The sequence below is a fragment of the Choloepus didactylus genome, chromosome 10, assembly GCF_015220235.1.
Source record: "Choloepus didactylus isolate mChoDid1 chromosome 10, mChoDid1.pri, whole genome shotgun sequence".
Taxonomy (NCBI): Eukaryota; Metazoa; Chordata; class Mammalia; order Pilosa; family Megalonychidae; genus Choloepus; species Choloepus didactylus.
The window spans coordinates 53,269,876-53,287,989 of record NC_051316.1 but is presented as its reverse complement, the minus strand read 5'-3'; the positions used below and the strand labels follow the sequence as shown (position 1 = coordinate 53,287,989).

Here is an 18,114-nt window from a genome sequence, read left to right as displayed (position 1 = left end):
TACTGTAATAGTAGGTACATTTTTAGTTCCTTGAGTTTTATTATAGTAACTGGTCAGATTCTCTTCACAATTTTTCTAGAGGACTCTTAAAGAGTATTCAGTGAATATCTTTAGATATAGTTGTAAAATCTCTCCAAGATAACCCTGCCTTTACTTTGAACGTACTGACATAATGTGAATCAACATATAATTCTAAGTATTATTCAGAAATCTCCAGCAGTGGTTCTCAACATGTAGTCCTGAACCAAACCAGCAGCATCAGCATCACCTGGGGGCCTTCTTAGAAATGCAGTCCTAATGTCCCACCCCAGACCTACTAAATCAGAAACTCTGGGGATGGGGCCTAGAAATCTGTTTTAACAGCATCTCCAGGTCTTTCTGAAGTACACTAAATTTTGAGAACCACTATATGGATATTGTTGAAATCCTGCTATTTATGTACTTGCATATCTCAAATCAATGTAGATGTTTAACACTAAATTTTTGGTGAATTTTTTTCTACTTATGTCCACATGTGAAATAATTCAATGCTGTAGTTATGCAGAACTCAGTCTAAAGAATGTTATTCCCACTTTCTACCCATAACTTAGTGGGTGAGCTTCAGTTGAAATTTCTTTCTGTAGCTTCTTTCCCAAATATATGCTGTAATGTTCTTTCAATTTTTTATTTTCTATTTGGATCTGTCAATTCTTAGGACAGAGGTTCTTTTCTACATATATCTACATTATATACACTTCTAGTGTATAAATAAATATGTTTTGAAAATTTTTATTGTTCCAAGTGGCAGTATATTTTCCATTATCTTTGTAAATACAAGGAGCCACTGTTTAGAAACAAAATGACAGACTATATCTGCTAGGAGTTAGATGAAAATGTACCATTAATCAAGAATAGCCCATGTTATGCCAGTGATACACTTAGGTCAGCATGAAAAATGATAGGTCCGCATTTGTAGTTTAAGACTAAAAATACAGTTTCTCTTACTAGCTTTTGATATATACACATCAAAAGTCCAAATCTGAAAATGAAAGTAACCAAGTATGTTATTTATTTACATAGCTGTATACTTTTCCTATATATATTAGTATAGGAAAATTAATAGTTTTACATTAGGTTGTATTTAATTTGCTTTTGGACTTAGTGTCTGCCTTTTGATATTTAGGATTATACCAAGAATGATTTTGTACATTTGATTAGAACACACATGTATCTTATGGAACCCCTTAATCCCATAAGTGGAAGAAAAAAATAACTGAAAGCTGAGATACCTTGATATTAGCAACTTGTTAAGGCTCTTTAATGTTGTTACTTGTTAGTTAGTGGTAGTTAGAACTGAAGCTCAAGATTTAATCCTATATCTTTCCCAATTCTCTTAATAGGTCAATACAATCATGAGCAGAAATTACCCATATACTTTTGTTTGGAGTTCTTTTTTTTTTTTATCTCTACTTTGTTTTGTTTGGCATATGTGTTGGTTAGTAATCTATTGGCTCTCAGCCCCAAATCTCCTGTTCATTACTCTGATTTGTGATGCCCAGACTTGGATTCTGTAACCTTATCCTTTAATAGCTGGCTTCCTGTTGGGTTCTTGCTAGTAGGGAGATACTAAAGGTAGACCTTCTTCCACTTTGCTCCCCATTCTTCTCAGCCTCATCACCTCAGCAGAATTTCTGGCACACTGTACTTGGCAATTTCCAGTTTTATTCTCCAACTCCCAGAAGCAGTCTCAGCACTTTCCCTCAGAGATAACAATACCAGCTGGCCTGGTGCTTCCTCTGCAAAGGTCTGATTCCCATCTCTGCCAAGTTCCTGAGGTACAAGCAACAGCTGAGCTGTACCGTTTCCTCAGAGGTCTGGGTTCCAGCTCCATGGGGCCCTTTCTTCCAGGCTTTTGATTTTGATAACCTCAACTTCTTTCCTTTTTGAGGCATGGTAGCTGCTTCCCAAAGTTTTTATCTCTGTGTTACCTCAGTGTTCTACTTTTTATTTTTCTGCCCTTTAGTATAAGTCTAACCAATTCCTTATATTAAATTCTGTTTTAGAAAACTGATGTAGTTTCTGTTTTCTTGACAAAGCTTGAATGATAAAGCATCTGACAATGGTTCAGAAAGTGGTCTTTAATTGGTTTAGGCAAGGATGGCAAATGGGTTTCATCTTAGACGGACACTCCAAATGATTAGTATTGAGTATCTGCAGTGATGTGGTTTTGAAAGATTTTTAATGGAGAAAGTACTATGATTGCTGCAGGAGGTTTGACCCTGCTCTTTCAATCACATGGTTCTTTTCTTCAAGCATCCATATATGGAAGAATAATCAGTGATGACTAAATAACCAAACACTGTTGAAGTTATACATAATTGTGTGAAAAGAGTATTTTGATTAGAGCATTCGAGTTTGAACATTGGAACTGATAGGCTGAAGATGCTTAGTGATTGCTGAGGATACCTCCAGGGATGAGTGATTTAGACTAGAAATTACCTGTTTCCAATAAACTTGTAGTGAAGAGCTGTCTGGCATTGCAAGTTCTCAATTTTAGACCGATTATTTTTTTAAAAAAATCCCTGGGCTTGGAAGAGTGAAACACTTATATTTCTAGGACAATGGCTTGGATTGTATCCCTTGTATGTGTTCTTATAGATCTTGCACTTCCCTCATCATAGCTCTCTCACAAATTATTAACATTGCTTGTTTAACTGTATCCACTAGCAGGTTTTGATCTCCATAGAGAACAAGGATGGTGTTCGTTTTGTTCAGATTTGCTAGAGTTTTCTCATAGACTGGTTAAGAAAAATATAAACAATCAGCCTTTTATAGAACTCATAATGATGACTGTGGTTAGAAATAACACAAATGAAAACAGCTAAAACTGTGCTTTACATACATGTTTTACTAACCAGGCTGCTGAAAGAACTTTTTTTCCTGATAAAATTTTACTGCATTAGATATTTTTGAAATTTTATGTATGTCAAGCAGGATGTGTGTGGATTTGGGCAGGTAAGAAATATACCACAATATATATCTTTTGTTTTCTACTTTGATTTTCCTTTGGGAGCTACTTTTCTACCCCTGTAATTTTGGTTGGATTGCTTATCAAAGGGCCCTGTCTTCCTCTGACAAAGATGAGGTCCTTGATTCAATCTAGATCATCAGACTTCTTTCTGGAGTTTTGATGAAAGAGCTGGAACTAAATCATTCTCACAGCAGTACTCAGAAGAGATTATCCATTAATTCCTAGTACATAGACCCTTTAGGACTGTTTTTGTTAATTTTTGTTTTTTGTATTCCAGGGTCTGATTTTTTAGCTTTTATTCAGTTCTTTGAGGTACTCCAAAAATTTTCAAAATGAATTTTATCTGGTTAGTTATCGTTTGGCTTACTGGCTCGTAACACATAGAAATAGAACCTTGCATTCTCTGATTTTAAAATTTTTTATTGAAATATAATTTATATGCAATAAATGTACCCATTTTAAATGAACAGTTTGATGAATTTTCACAAATGAACACATCTGTATAACCACTATCACCACAACCAAGATGTGTAATATTTTCCTCACTCCAAAATGTTTCTCATACATATTTGCAGTCAATCCTGGCCCTAGGCAACTGTTGTCACTATACATAAGTCTTTCCTTTTCTAGAATTTCATGTAAATGGAATCTGGATAATTTTACTTGCTATAACATTTTTGAGATATATCCACATTGTCGCATGAAATAGTAGTTTGTACCTTCTTATTTCTGTGTAGCATCACATTGTATTAGGTCTAAAGCTTCTATGAACATTCGTGTTTAACTTTTAGTTTCGATAGACATGTTACTTTCTCTTGGGTAATGTTAGGAGTGGCATTGCTATGGTGTATGGTAAGTAAAGTTTAACTTTGTAAGAAATTTTCCAATTGTTTTCCAAAGTGGTTGTCCTGCCAGTAATGTATGAGTGTTCCAGTTGCTTCAAATCCTTATCAAAATTTAGAATTGTCAATCTTTTAAATTTTAGCCATTCCAGTGGGAGTGTTGTGCTTTCTCACTGTAATTTTAGTTTGTATTTCTCTGAAAACTAATGATGTTAAGCTTCTTTTTATTTGCTTATTGACTATATATCTTCTTTTTTGAAGTGTCCAAAGATTTTTCCATTTTAATTGGCTGTATATTTTTATGAATGAATTGTAAGAAGTCTTTATATATTCTGGAATACAAGTTCTTTATCAGATATATATGAACTGCAAATATTTTCTCCCACTCTATGGCTTGTTCTTTCATTTTCTTAATTGTCTTTAGAAGAGCAGAAAATATTTGAATTTTGATTAAGTTCAATTTATCATTTTTTTTCTTATGATTTGTGATTTTGTGTCTTATATGTTACAAATCTTTGCCTTCCCCAAGGTTGTAAAGATTTTTCTTCCATGTTTTTTTTCTGGAGGTTTTAAAGTGTTCACTTTTATAATAGGTCTGTGATCCATTTTGAGTTCATTTTTGTGTATGGTGAAAATAAGAGTCAAGGTTTTTGTTTTTTCCCCAAATGGCTAGCAAATTGTTCCCGTACATTTATTGTAATGACTGTTCTTTCTTCCAGTCACCTTGGCACACTTGTCAAAAATCAGTTTGCCATATAAGTGAATGGGTTTATTTCTGCACTCTGTCTACTGTTCCATTAATCTATATGTTTGTTCTTATTCCAATACCACACTGTCTTGAATACTATAGTTTTTTATTTAGTCTTGATATCAGGTAATGTAAGTCCTCCAACTTTGTTCTTTCTCAAAATTGTATTGGCACTGTAAGTATAATGAACAAAGCTTAGTGTAAGTATGGTTGAAACAGAAAGGTTAGGGGCAGGTATGACAACAGAAGGAGAGACAGAGAATAAAAACTTGGACTGTATAACAGCAAAACCTAGAGTGAACAATGATGGTGATTAAATGTACAAATATAAGAAAATTTTTATGTGAGCAGGAGAACAGTTATGTCACCATTACAAAGTGTTAAAAACGGGATGGTATATGGAAAAAATACAATTAATGAAAATTAGAGTCTATAGTTAACAGTAACACTGTAATATTCTTTCATTAAATTGTAGCAAAGGCAATATACCAAAGCTAAATGTCAGTAAGAGGGGGATTTAAGGGAGAAGTATGGAATTTCTTTTTCTTTCTCTTTTTCTCTCTTTACAGAAGAAATGGAAATGTTCTCCATTTTGTGCTGGTGAATGCATAACTATGTGATTATACCAGGAGTCATTGATTGTACAATTAGGATGGGTTATATGGTGTGTGAATAAAACTGTTTTAAAACTAAACAGAAAGATACAAAGGCTGGAGAAGATGTGGAGAGAGAGATCTACCTATTCACTGTTGGTAGAGAAGTAGAATGGTGCAGCTCCTCTGGAGGGCAGTGTGACAATTCCAAAGGAGGCCAAGTATAGGGTTGCCATATGATCCTGCAATCCAGTTACTCTAAAGAACTGAAAGTAGGGACACAAATAGACATTTGCACACTGGGGTTTATGGCAAAATTACTCATGATTGCCAATGGATGGAGGTGGCCCAAGAGTACATCGACTGATGAGCAGAATGGAGAACTCTGATGTATATGTAGGATGGAATATTATACGGCTGCAGAAAAGAATGAAGTAGGGAACCATGCAAAAAGGTGAATGAAGCTGAGGACATTTTGTTGAGTGAAATGAGCCAGAAACAAAAGGACAAATATTGTAAGCCTCACTAATATAAACTAACTATAATGAGCAACCTCTGAGAATTAAATTCAAGAGCATAGGTTAGAAACTGGGCAGATACTGGGCAATCAATGATTAAGAATACAGAATGTTCAGTGGGTCTCATTGTAAAGGTTCCTAGATAGTGAGTTTTTACAGCAGTCACATTTATTCCTGATGTTTAACTGTTATTTCTAAATTCAGAGATGCCATGCTCTTTGTGTATAACCTGGTAGTTCCCTGGAACTTTTGGTATGTGTGTGACACCTGAAACTAAGAGTCAGAGTTCTGCAACTCTGAAAGTCAGCATTACTCCACACAGCAACTGTTAAAGAATCTGAAAAAGAGATCAGACTTCAATTAGAGATACGAATGGTTAGGACTAAGGTAAATCAGAATACAGGGTTAAGGATGACATCGTCTATATTTTAAAACTTCAATTCCTGTGTGAGACCGAAGGAAGAGATGTTTATTTTTACCAAAATTTAAATTTTCTGTAGCACACTAACCTGTCTGGTCAGTTTATTTAAACAACCTAATTACATGGAACCTAGAATAGGGAATGATATCTTATTATTCTGTACATGTTATTGTAATACACTGATACATTCCAGAGTATTTTGGGCAGAAAATAAAAAAGCATTTGCAAAGTCTCTTGAGGGACTGGATAAAAAATGTGGAACAATTAAACTTTCCCACCTGGGGAATTTCTGATATTCTGTCAAGCTATAGGGACTCCCAATTTAATAAGCCAAGCCCTTGATCTTGAGGCTTGCCCTTATGAAACTTATTTCCATAATGGCAAACCTAAGCCTACTTATAATTATGCCTAAGGGTCACCCCCAGAGAAGCTCTTTTCTTGCTCAGATGTGGCCTCTTTCTCTAAGCCAAACTCTGAAAATAAACTCACTACCCTCCCTTCTACATGGGACATGACTCCCAGGGATGAGCCTGGCCCTGGCATTGTGTGATTGAGAATGCCTTCTTCACCAAAAGGGGGAAGAGAAGTGAAACAAAATAGAAGTTGAGTGTCTAAGAGATTTCAAATAGAGGCAAGGAGTCATTCTGGAAATTACTGTTATGCAAGCTTCAGCCAGATATTGCAAATTACCACAATATGTCAAGCCCCAACCAATGGTATTCATTAAAATCCTAAAGAATACCCTTGGCTCTATCTAAGACTCTATAGAAGTTTTACCTACTATTTATTCAGAAACTTAAAGCCTCCAGATGTCTCCTATGCCACATAGGCTCAGATAAGATAAACTCACAGGTGCCAGTCTCTCCAAGAACATCAACCAGTTTCATTCCTCTACCCCTTAATATTGACACCCCTTTTTAGTACAAAGTTGGAATGGTCATTGCCCAGATACCCCTGAAGATTGAGGGAATGATCAAATGAGAGGGAGGAGTTGTAACTGAGAAGTTAGCATTTAACAAATGTTTATGGCTACTGACTCATTATATAGATATTTTTTAGTTTCTAGTGTATTAGAATAGCTAGAAGGAAGTACTTGAAATTGTTGAATTCTAATTCAGTAGCCTTGCTCTTTGATAAAGTTTGGGTAATTATATAGCTTTCATCTTGTGACTGTGTGATTGTAAAAACCTGTGACTGACAGCCCCTTTATCCATTGTATGGGTAAATGAATAATAAAGACATGTAAACAAATAATAGTTTAGGAATATGAGGAAAAATACCCTACACAAACTATAGACAATAGTTAATAGTATTACTTTAATAAGCTTTCGTTAATTGTAATAAATGTAACTACTGTTATAAAAAAGTAGAATTATAAAAAAGTGCTATTATCAATTGTAACAAATTTTCTTAACCAATGAAAGTATTGGTAGTGGGGAAGTTTATGGGAGTCCTGTATTTTATGCATGATTGTTCTATAAGCCCCCAATTTCCCTAATAAAATTTTTTGTTTAAAAAAATTGTATTTGCTATTTTTGATCCTTTGTGTTTCCATGTAAATTTTAGAATCAGCTTGTTAATTTTTACAAAAGTTTGCTGGGATTATTACTGAAATTGCATTGAATCTATAGATCAACTTGAGGAGAATTGAGTTTTCTGATCCAAGAACATGGATTTTTTTAGTTCTTCTTTGTTTCAGCAATATCTTACGGTTTTTACTGTCAAGTCTTGCCATATCTTATTAAATATATCCCTGAGTATTTTATTTTTTATACTATTGTAAATGGCATTTAAAAATTTTTGCTAGTATGTAGAAAGTTAATTTTTGTCTATTGGCTATTCTGCAATATTGTAAACTCATTTATTCTAGTAACTTTTTTTTGTTGATTGCTTAGGATTGTCTACATAAATGGTCATGTCATCTGTGAGTAAAGATGGTTTTATTTCTTTCTTTCCAATGTGATATCCTTTCTTTCATTTCCCCTCACCCCCCATCATTTCATTGCCAAGGACCTCCAGTACAAGATCAACTGGAGAGTGGACATCCCTTGCCTTTTTCTGATTCCAGGGGAAGGCATTCCATATGTAACCATTAAGTGTGATGTTAGCTTTAGGTTTTTTGTTATTCTATTAATATGGTGAGCTTCACTGATTGATTTTTTGGAGCTTAAACCAACCTTGCATTTCTGAGATAAAATCTGAGGAATTTGTCATGATATATTTATCTGTTTCATATATTTCTGGATCTGTTTGCTAAGAGTTAAGAAATTTGTGTCTATATTCATAAGGGATACTGGTTTATAGTTTTTTCTTATGTCAGTCTGGTTCTGGTTCAGGGTAATGGGGGTCTCATAAAATGACTGGGAAGTGTTCCCTCCTCTACTTTTGTACAAATATGTATATGAGTGATATTTCCTTCTTAATTGTTTTATAGAATTCACCAGTAAAGCCATTTGGGCTTGGGTTTTTAATTACAAATTCAGTATTTATAAATCTATTTAGATTTTCAATGTCTTCTTGAGTTCACACTGGCATTTTGTCTTTCAAGAAATTTGTTCATTGTGTCACTTGTTCAAGTTGTTGATTTATTGGCATAAAGTTGTTCACCATATTCCCTTATCATCCTTTAAATATTTGTAGGATCTGTATAATAACTCTTCTTGTAGTTCTGACTTTGGTAATGTATAACTTTTCTCTTTTTATTTTGATCATTCTAGCTGAGGTTTATCAATTTTATTAATCTTTTCAGAAAGTATCTTTTGCCTTCACTGACTTTTTCTTTTCTTTTTCATCTATTTGTGCTCCTATTTTGTTTTTCTTCCCCTTTACTTACTTTGAGTTTAATTTCATTTCCATTTTCTCATTTCTAAAGCTTAACTTACTGATTTTGGACCTTTGTTCTTTTTAAATAGAAGCATATAAAACTATAAATTTCAGCTAAGCACAGCTTTAATTGTACATGTTGTGTTTTCATTTTCACTCATTACAAAATATATTCCCTTTTCTCTTGTGATTTTTCTTTGACCCCTGGGTTTTATTTTAATTTCCAAAAGTTTTGGCATCTACCAGAGAGTTTTCTGTTATTGATTTCTAATTTGAATATATTGTGGACAGAAAGTATATTATTTTAATGTTATGAAATTTCTTGAGAATTGTTTTATGGTCCAGCACATGTTCCATCTTGATGACTATTCTATGTGTACTTGGAAATAATGTGTATTCTGAAGTTGTTTGGTGGAATGTTCTATAAATGTTATTCAGGTCAAGTTGGTTGATAGTGTTGTTCAAATGTTCTATATCTGAACTGATCTTGCTGCCTTCTTGCTTAATCAATTATTGAGATAGAAATATTGAAATCTCTGTAATTATAGATTTGTTTGTTCTTTTAGGTCTGTTTACTTACTTGTATTTTTGCTTTATGTATTTCAAAATTCTGTTGCTAGGTTCATGTCATATCTTTTTGATGAAATGATCCTTTGAACTTTGTTATCTCTCTTTATCACTAGGTTATATTCCTGAAATTAATGTAACTATCTTTATTATTAGTATTTCCACAATGTCTTTTTTCCACCCTTTACTTTTAACCTGTCTGCATGTTTATATTTTAAAAAGGTTTCTTGTTAACAGCATGCAGTTGGTTCTTGCTTTTTTAGTAACAAATATCTGCCTTTTATCTGGGATGTTTAGATAATCTATTAATGTAATTATTATTATAATATGATTTGGGCTCAAATCTACAATTCTGCTATTTTTTTTTTAATTTACCCCCATCTGATCTCTGTTTCTTTTTCTCCTTTTTTCGTATTCAATTGGATTGCCTTTTTAAAAAATGATTACATTTTGTCTCTTTTATTGCTTACTTAGCTGTTCCTTTTAGGTTTTTTTTTCCCCTGGTGTTTACAATATGCATCTTTAACTTGTAAGTTAAACTTATCTTTAACTTATCAAACTACCTTCAAATAGTATCACTTCACAGTTTAAGACCATTACCATTACAGTATACTTCCATTACCCCCTCCTGTCTTTTCCCTTATTTTATTTCTACATATATTACAAACCATACAATGTTATTATTTTGCTTTAAACAATCAATTATCATTTTTACAATGCTATTTATCACCTGTTTTTATTCATATTCTTCTAAAGAGATTATTGCCATTATGTATGCATTATTTTCCTCAACTTGTTTTTACATTAAGCCAGCATGTCACACAGCTATGGAAAACTTACTGTAAATTACACAGGTGTGTAGTCCATTTTAGACTCTAGCTTCTTAAAATCAGTTGCTTTCTGACTGTTTTTATAAAGTCTTTCAGCACTACAGACTTGTGATCAGTATGAATTTTAAATACCTGCTTCAGTACAAACATTTCTCAGGTCTGCTCTATTAAAGTTTTCTGAAAACTTCACAATTGTTTGTAATAATCTATTTCACCATGCATTGTAATGGCACCTGCATGAATTTTCCATATCTCTAATCTTGCTTATTCATTTGATAAATCAATATGTATTTTTCTATTTACCTGGAGACAGAAGAGCAGGATCCAGGGTACCTGATCTATTGTGATCATGACCATTTTAACTTCATGCAGAGTATCATATCTGGCTCAGTTTCCTAGGGCTGCCATAACAAAATTCTACAAACTGGGTGGTTTAAAACAACAGAATTTATTGTCTTTCAGGTTTGGAGGCTACAAGTCCAAAATCAAGGTGCCGGTAAGGCCACGCCTCTCCTGAAGTCTGTAGGGAAGAGTCTGTTCCATGCCTCTCTCCTGGCTTCTGGTAGTTTCCTGCCAGCAATCCATGGCATTCTCTGCCTCAGTCGTTACATGGTGTTCTCTCTGTCTGCTCTCTGTCTGTGTACAATTCTCCTGTTCTTACAAGGACAGCAAGCTTATTGGATTAGGGCCCATTCTAATCCAGTTTGGCCTCATTTTATTAACATCTTCAAAGACCCTATTTCCAAATAAGGTCACATTCACAGGACCAGGGGTTAGGACTTGAACATATCTTTTGGGTGGGGGAGGGTAACAATTCAATCCATAACAATATACACCCATTTGAACCAGTAGCTCCATTAGTTCTCTGAATCTTTCAGCTGAAGTACCCTCAGGAAACTAATGGTCATGAATGGCATCTATTTTATCCATAAAAATGATGCATGGTTGAGGATCCCTGTCATAATTAAACATTTCTCTGTTCAAACATGTACTTTCACCAATGTACTTGTCTCCCATAGAACTAGATACAACATTTGAGAAATTACCAACTAGCTGGCTAACAACAATTCTTGCCAGTAGTGTTTTTCCCATACCAGTTGACCATATAACAAACCTGCTAGAATAATTCTGGGTTGGTATGAGAGAGTTCAAGTACCTCTCTTAATTCCCTGATCTGTTCTGATAGCCTTCCAGTCACAGAATAAGAAACATTCCCAGTGTCTACACGAGTCATGATGTAAACCAGTGGATACACTGCTCTTGGCAAATATCAATATAATCATATCCAAATCTTGTTCCTGGCTTGAGCTTTCTTTTGTCAAGCTGTCAATGACAACCCACATCATACTGTGGTCTATTCGTAGCGCTAATAATGAATTTTTCTTCAACTAATTGCTTAAGTACTTCATCCATAGTCTTCCCAACACTTTGTAGGGCCTTCAGATAATTTCAGACTTTTCATATTGATTAAGTTCTTTTAATTGTTCCCTTAACTCCTTAAGATGGCTGTTGATCTCTTTGTGTTCCAGCAACTTTTTCAATAGTCTCGAAGCACATTATCTCTAGGGTCTGCCTTGATGAGGTGCTATCACAAATAGGAAATGCCAGGAATGACCACGCCCACATATTGCATGTATAATTCTAAGTTAATGTTTTGTTTTGTTTTGTTTTTTCCTTTTCACACTTCAGAGATGTTCCATTTTCTTCTTGTGTGCTTGTTTTTTGATGAGAAGTTTGTGGACATTATTCTTCTCGATATAATGTGTCTTTTTTCTCTGACTGATTTTATAGATTTTCTTTTTATTACAGGTTTTTAGAAATTTTATGATAATCTGCCTTAGTGTGTATTTATTGTGTTCATTCTGCCTAGAGTTCATTGAGCGTTTTGAATCTGTGGGCTTATAGTTTATACTATAAAATTTTGTCATCAATTCTTCAAATAATTTGTTTCCCTCCACTTTTTTTTTTTCTGCTATTTCAATTACACAGAAATTATGCTGCTTGATAGTGTCTCACAGGTCGCCAAGGCTCTCTTGTTCTTTGTAAAAGTATTTTCTTTCAATCTGTGTTTCAATTTATGGATCTTAAGGATCACCTCATTTGTTGCCCTTCTATTACGGATCACAGTCTTGCCATAATATTATTCCATATCTGAATTTAGTTGTTTCACATATTTTGTCCAGTTTTCTAGTTGCTTAAATATGAAGGGAAAGTCTGTTCAAGTCCATCACGGCTAAAAGCACAAGCTGCATCTTCAGTTTTAAGGAAATTAGTAACCAAACAACAAGACATTGGGTGTAACATCAAATTACCAGTCTCGGTTCATAATTTCACTTCAAACTTCAGTGAGAAAAAAGATTAGAGAAAAATACTCTCATGTATCTTCTACTAAGTTTACAAATCTTCTTGTATTTACCCCATTTTACCATCTTCCTTCTAGGTTAAATTGTAGAAGTGTCCCTGATCCTATTAAGGCTCATTTTTCTTCTGTGCTCTAGATTTCATTTAGGATTTCCCTCCTTTTGTAACCCGCTCCAGGCCAAAATACTATGTGTGCTTTTTCAGGCCTAACTACAGGCAATTTACAAGGCTTGGCCTGCCAGGCCTCATGAGGGAAGCTGCTGTCACTGCACGGTATTTACATGCATCTCTGAATTACTGCCCCTAAGGCTGAGGCACTTTCCTCCCACTTTGACTCAGCACATGTCCACAACTAGCCCTCGTCCTCCCCTCAGCCCATGGGTCCATAAAGAGGCAGGAACCTTTCCTTCAGAGCTCCTTGGCGGTGTGATGAATCCCCATCTGTGCTGCATCTGCCTGACCCTCTTAGCCAGTGCTGGCCCTTGGGGAAAAATTAAATGGGGGAGCCAGTGCTTCTTTTTGCCTATTGCTTAGACTGTCACAGCAAAGGAATAAAGAATTGATTTTTTTACTTTAGGTTTGTCTCATTGTCCTAACTGACCACCTGATTATTGCACAGGAGCAAAACAGGGTTGGGAAGAGTGAACAGATAACTGAAGGAGTGAAGTTCTTAAGGAAGAGGAGCTGATTCCAGAACCCATGTGGGAGAAACAATCTTTGTTAGAAGGATCACCTCTTTTCTTGAATTTGCCTAGTGGTGGATGGAGAAGTAGAATAAGGGAAGAAACAAGTAGTGTGATGTGATAAGAAGTTTAGGGATTTTGCATATCACGTCTAGGTGGGCATCAGCTAAAAGGGAGCAGCATGGACTCCTTGAGGACAGAGGTGGAGGCAAGAAATAACGGTTGAAAAGGAAAAAAAAAAGTGAAATACTTTTCTTGTTCTGAGTAGTCTTTCTAAGAGAAAATGGCTTATAATAAGATAGTTTTCATTTAAGATATGGTTAAACCCAAATATGTTTTTATAGGATAACAATTGTACTTATTTCAGAAAACGTACACACATTAACAAGTTAAAGTTTTAGTAAAAATCACAATACATTATATAGTTCTTTAGAGAAATCACTTTACATTAGGATTTCCATAAACTCTCAGTGAATTTTAGACTGAACCAAGAAAATCAGATTATTCTAGAGATAATCAGTCTGGAACCAGGGACTGTAATGCCAGACATGCTTGACAAAGTTGATATTGATTCTTAGCCCTATCCAAGATGTTCATTACAACACATACCAAAACTTACTTTACAGTGTATTTAGGCCTTTTTGGACTTTTTTCCTACAAATTAATGGGCATCAGCAACTCTATTCCTGTCACACTGTCTATGGACGGCAAGAAGAAAAGTTTTTCTGCCATTGACTGTCTAATCTGGAATGTTTTAATGAGATGGCTTCCCTTATGAAGAAATCCAAAACAGTGGTTCAAATTAAGACTAAATTTAAGTAATTTAAATTACTACACAATCTTTGATAGGTATAGGTCTTATCTACTTTTGTCTATGAATATCAGTTTCATAAAATGTCAGATGAATCAGTTTCTGCAAGTGCTACATTTTTAAAGTTCCGGACTCCAAGAAATCTGTGATCATTTCCTTTTTTAAAATCCTTGCTGAGCCTGTACCCTACATTGCTGTAAAATAAAAATTTTCTCTTAAACAGATTTTGTTCTGATTTCAAGAAATAAAAATTTGGATAAATTAAAATTTCAATCAGAGCTGGATTCCAAAATAGTCACCCTGAGAAATGTTATGTTTTAGACAACAATCACTGAAGGATTTGTTTGTATGAGGCCACATCAGATGATTTAAATCTATACATATGAGGAGCATTAGAAGCTGATCGGAAGAATCAAGGTACAATAAAAGCCTCTAATCCCTAGAGTGTAAACAGCATTCCTTTAACGTGGGACAACAGAAGAAAGCCAAAAACCTATATGGCTTTGTCTCTAACCCAGGAGTCTTGAGTCTTCTGCCAGCATCCATGAAACTGTGGTGGGCTAAATTGTTAGCTTTCAAGTAGAGTAAAGCCTCAGACCCATCATAGTTCTTGACAATTGCTACTTCTTTGCTTGAGAGAGATTTGTTTTGGTTGGTGTGCACTAATAAATGGAAGCGGTGAAAATTCCATGTGAAATTAGCCTCTGTGGAATTATTTAATTATTGAAAAGGATATTTTCGAAATGTCTGGCTCGAATGCAACTAAAAATGTCAAAGAAATGCTGAGTTTCTTGGAAAAGTACTTCAGGAAGGCAATCTGGCAACCATCATCTGTTACACAGATGACAGGGCTGATGTAACTGATAACGGCTCTATAAACTTCCCTCTCCTTCTCCTTTGTGATCTCCCCACAGCTACAGGCTTGAAAAAGATGAGTCTACCTGGTAGAGAAGTGGCATTTTTCAGTCAAAGAAGAAGACTACTCTGTCTTCAGAATAAATTTCATAGCATAGACATGACCTTCATTTGTCAGTGTTAGTTTCTTTCCTTTTATTCTGTTTGAGAAAATTTTTTATTTTGACTTTAAAATACAGCAAAATGACTATAATTATAGTTTTAATTTCAAAAGGTACTTTATAATTTCCTATGACCAAAAAGAAAAATTAATATATTTCATATTAAATACCCTGTTTAATTTTTTTATTATAAAATATTTCTTATTGATCTATTGTGCAATGTAAAAACAAACAAGCCAAGAAAATGGTACTTAGGGATGTATCTCAACTGGAAAAGATGCAATTTTTTCATCTTTTAAAGAAAACCTTTAAATTCCAGGGAGACTGTGGGCCGGTTTGAATGTATTATGTCCCCCCAAAAAAGCCATATTCTTTGATGCAATCTTGTGGGGCAGACATTTTAGTGATGATTAGATTGGAATTCTTTGAGTGTTTCCATGGAGATGTGCCCCACCCAACTGTAGGTGATAACTCTGATGAGATAATTTCCATGGAGGTGTGGCCCCACCCATTCAGCATGGGCCTTGATTACTGGAGCAGTATATAAGCTCAGACAGAAGGAGCCAACTTGCTACAGCCAAGAGGGACACTTTGAAGAACACACTGGAACTGAGACGGAGCTTCAGCTTACAGAGACACTTTGGAGACGGCCTGTGAAAGCAGACTTTTGCTCCAGAGAAGCTAAGAGAGGACAAACGCCCCAAGAGCAACTAAGAGTGACATTTTTGAGGAGCTGAGGCCTAGAGAGGAATGTCCTGGGAGAAAGCCATTCTGAAACCAGAACTTGGAGCAGACACTGGCCACGTGGCTTCCCAGCTAAAAGAGGTTTTCCGGATGCCATTGGCCATCCTTCAGTGAAGGTACCCGATTGTTAATGCCTTACCTTGGACACTTTGTGGTCTTAAGACTGTAACTGAATAACCAAATAAACCCCCTTTAATAAAAGCCAATCCGTCTCGGGTGTTTTGCATTCCAGCAGCATTAGCAAACTAGAACAGACTAAAATTAGATTACTTTTTAAAAAGATTACATGTCAACTAATTTTTCTTAGTACAGATGCACTACTTAGAATATTTGCTTAAAGATGTACTACTCTCAGCTGTTTGGAGGCTGATGTATCTATCCTCTTTTATTGAGATCTTTTCCAGGTAGAGCTGGTTTGGCCCTTGTCCACGTGAGTACTCTAAACAGGGATTCTTAAATCTTTTATTTTCATGATTGCCTCCTCTTAGGAGCTTTATAGACATTTCCTCCCTAACCTCCTCCCCATCATGAAAGTTTAATACCACTTTATATTTGTTTATGTATTGTTTATATTTATGCACTTTATACACAAAGAGTAAGATTTTTTTTTTCACTCACCACCCCAAACATCAATTTCACCCCCTTAGAGGTGATAACACCTCTGCTGGGAAGCATGCTCCAGAGAGAAGTAATACATGAAACTCTAACTCCTACTAGGCCCAGACCAAATGTGCTATGCTACGGGTTCTTTATATTTAAGATTATTTGGGGCCACACTCAACTAGATTCCCTGAAAACACCATGATTAGGGTTCATATTCCCAAAGCTGCAGCAGAACTGGAAGTTTTACTATCTTATTTTCATTTGAAGGCTTATTTAACAGGGAATTCTTAGTTGATTCACTATCAGGATTCATTCACCCGCACATGATTATCCAGGATTCCTTTGCCATATCTATAATGGATTTATCTATATTCTCAATATGTGAACAGATTTGGGACCTTATCAAGATACATTAGTGATGGCTTCACCACTACAAACATTAACATGGGTTATGTGATGCAACTTGAAAGTTGCAGGTAGATTGCACTGTCAATATTGATGAGTGAGTGCATTTGTAAAAAGGTTTGAAGTGACAGGCAATGCTAATAGTCTTTATTTTTTTTAATTTACAAAAGGAAAAAGGACTCTACTAATAATTTAATAGCTAAGTTGTTGGAGGCAACCAGGAGAAAATGACCTAAGTAATTACTACAGCCAAAGTATTTTTGGCATTTAATTACGTTATCCATACTCTAACTTTCCAGGTTTAACACAGCAATCCTATAAGATAAATCCAAGATGTTGGGAGAAAATTTTGATTAATTGTGAATAATCTCAGATTTGACAAAAATTAGAAATTCCTTTTGCACAGCACCATACTCATTTTTCCTTAGGACTCAAGTTTCCAAACCATTTTTAGGAAAAGGATAGTCTTATATGGTAAAGTCTCAATTTTTAGAATTTTCTTCCTCTGAAATAGTTGTTTTGGAAATAAATAGGAGCCTCCTTAATGAATTATAATGGTATACTCAGAGTTCTAGAATTCAACTTCAACATTTTTTCAGTCTTCAATAAAAAGGCAAAAACCCAGTCGCAATTTTCTTCATCAACACTACCTTTACTCATTTTAACAAGAATTCCTATTCCTATGCAACACTGCTGTAATGCATAGCTTTAAAATCAGTAACAAAAAGGGAAAAAAGTGGTACCAGGAGATTCATGCTAGCCTTAAAATTACTAATAGCAGTAAGAATTTAAAATCTTAAAAAAAAAAAAAAAAAAGAAAGAAAAAAGTTCTGGCAGCCTATGTGGGAAATGTGACTATTATTTTGTTTTCTAAATGCTTTCTGAAGCGGTCAGTAAGTGCTATCATTCAACATGGACCACTTGTCATCTAGCTCTGGGCCACCTGAAGCTTGCACATCAAGGGCTAAGCCAACTTGGTTATGCAGAACAAGTATTTTAATCAGTTTTACTAGAGAGTTTAATTATTATTTCCTAAGAATCAAGAAGGTCTTTGATTATGCAAGTAACTTTTTACTCTCTCTCCAACTAAAAATTGAGGGGTCTTAAATTTACCAAGAGCATATGTTCTAACATTCTTA

At 34.9% G+C, this 18,114-nt stretch overlaps 1 pseudogene; it reads right to left on the bottom strand.

The window, feature by feature from the left end:
* Nucleotides 1–10,326: 10,326 nt before the first annotated feature.
* LOC119504894 lies at nt 10,327–15,670 on the bottom strand (annotated as a pseudogene).
* Between the last annotated feature and the right edge of the window lie 2,444 nt (nt 15,671–18,114).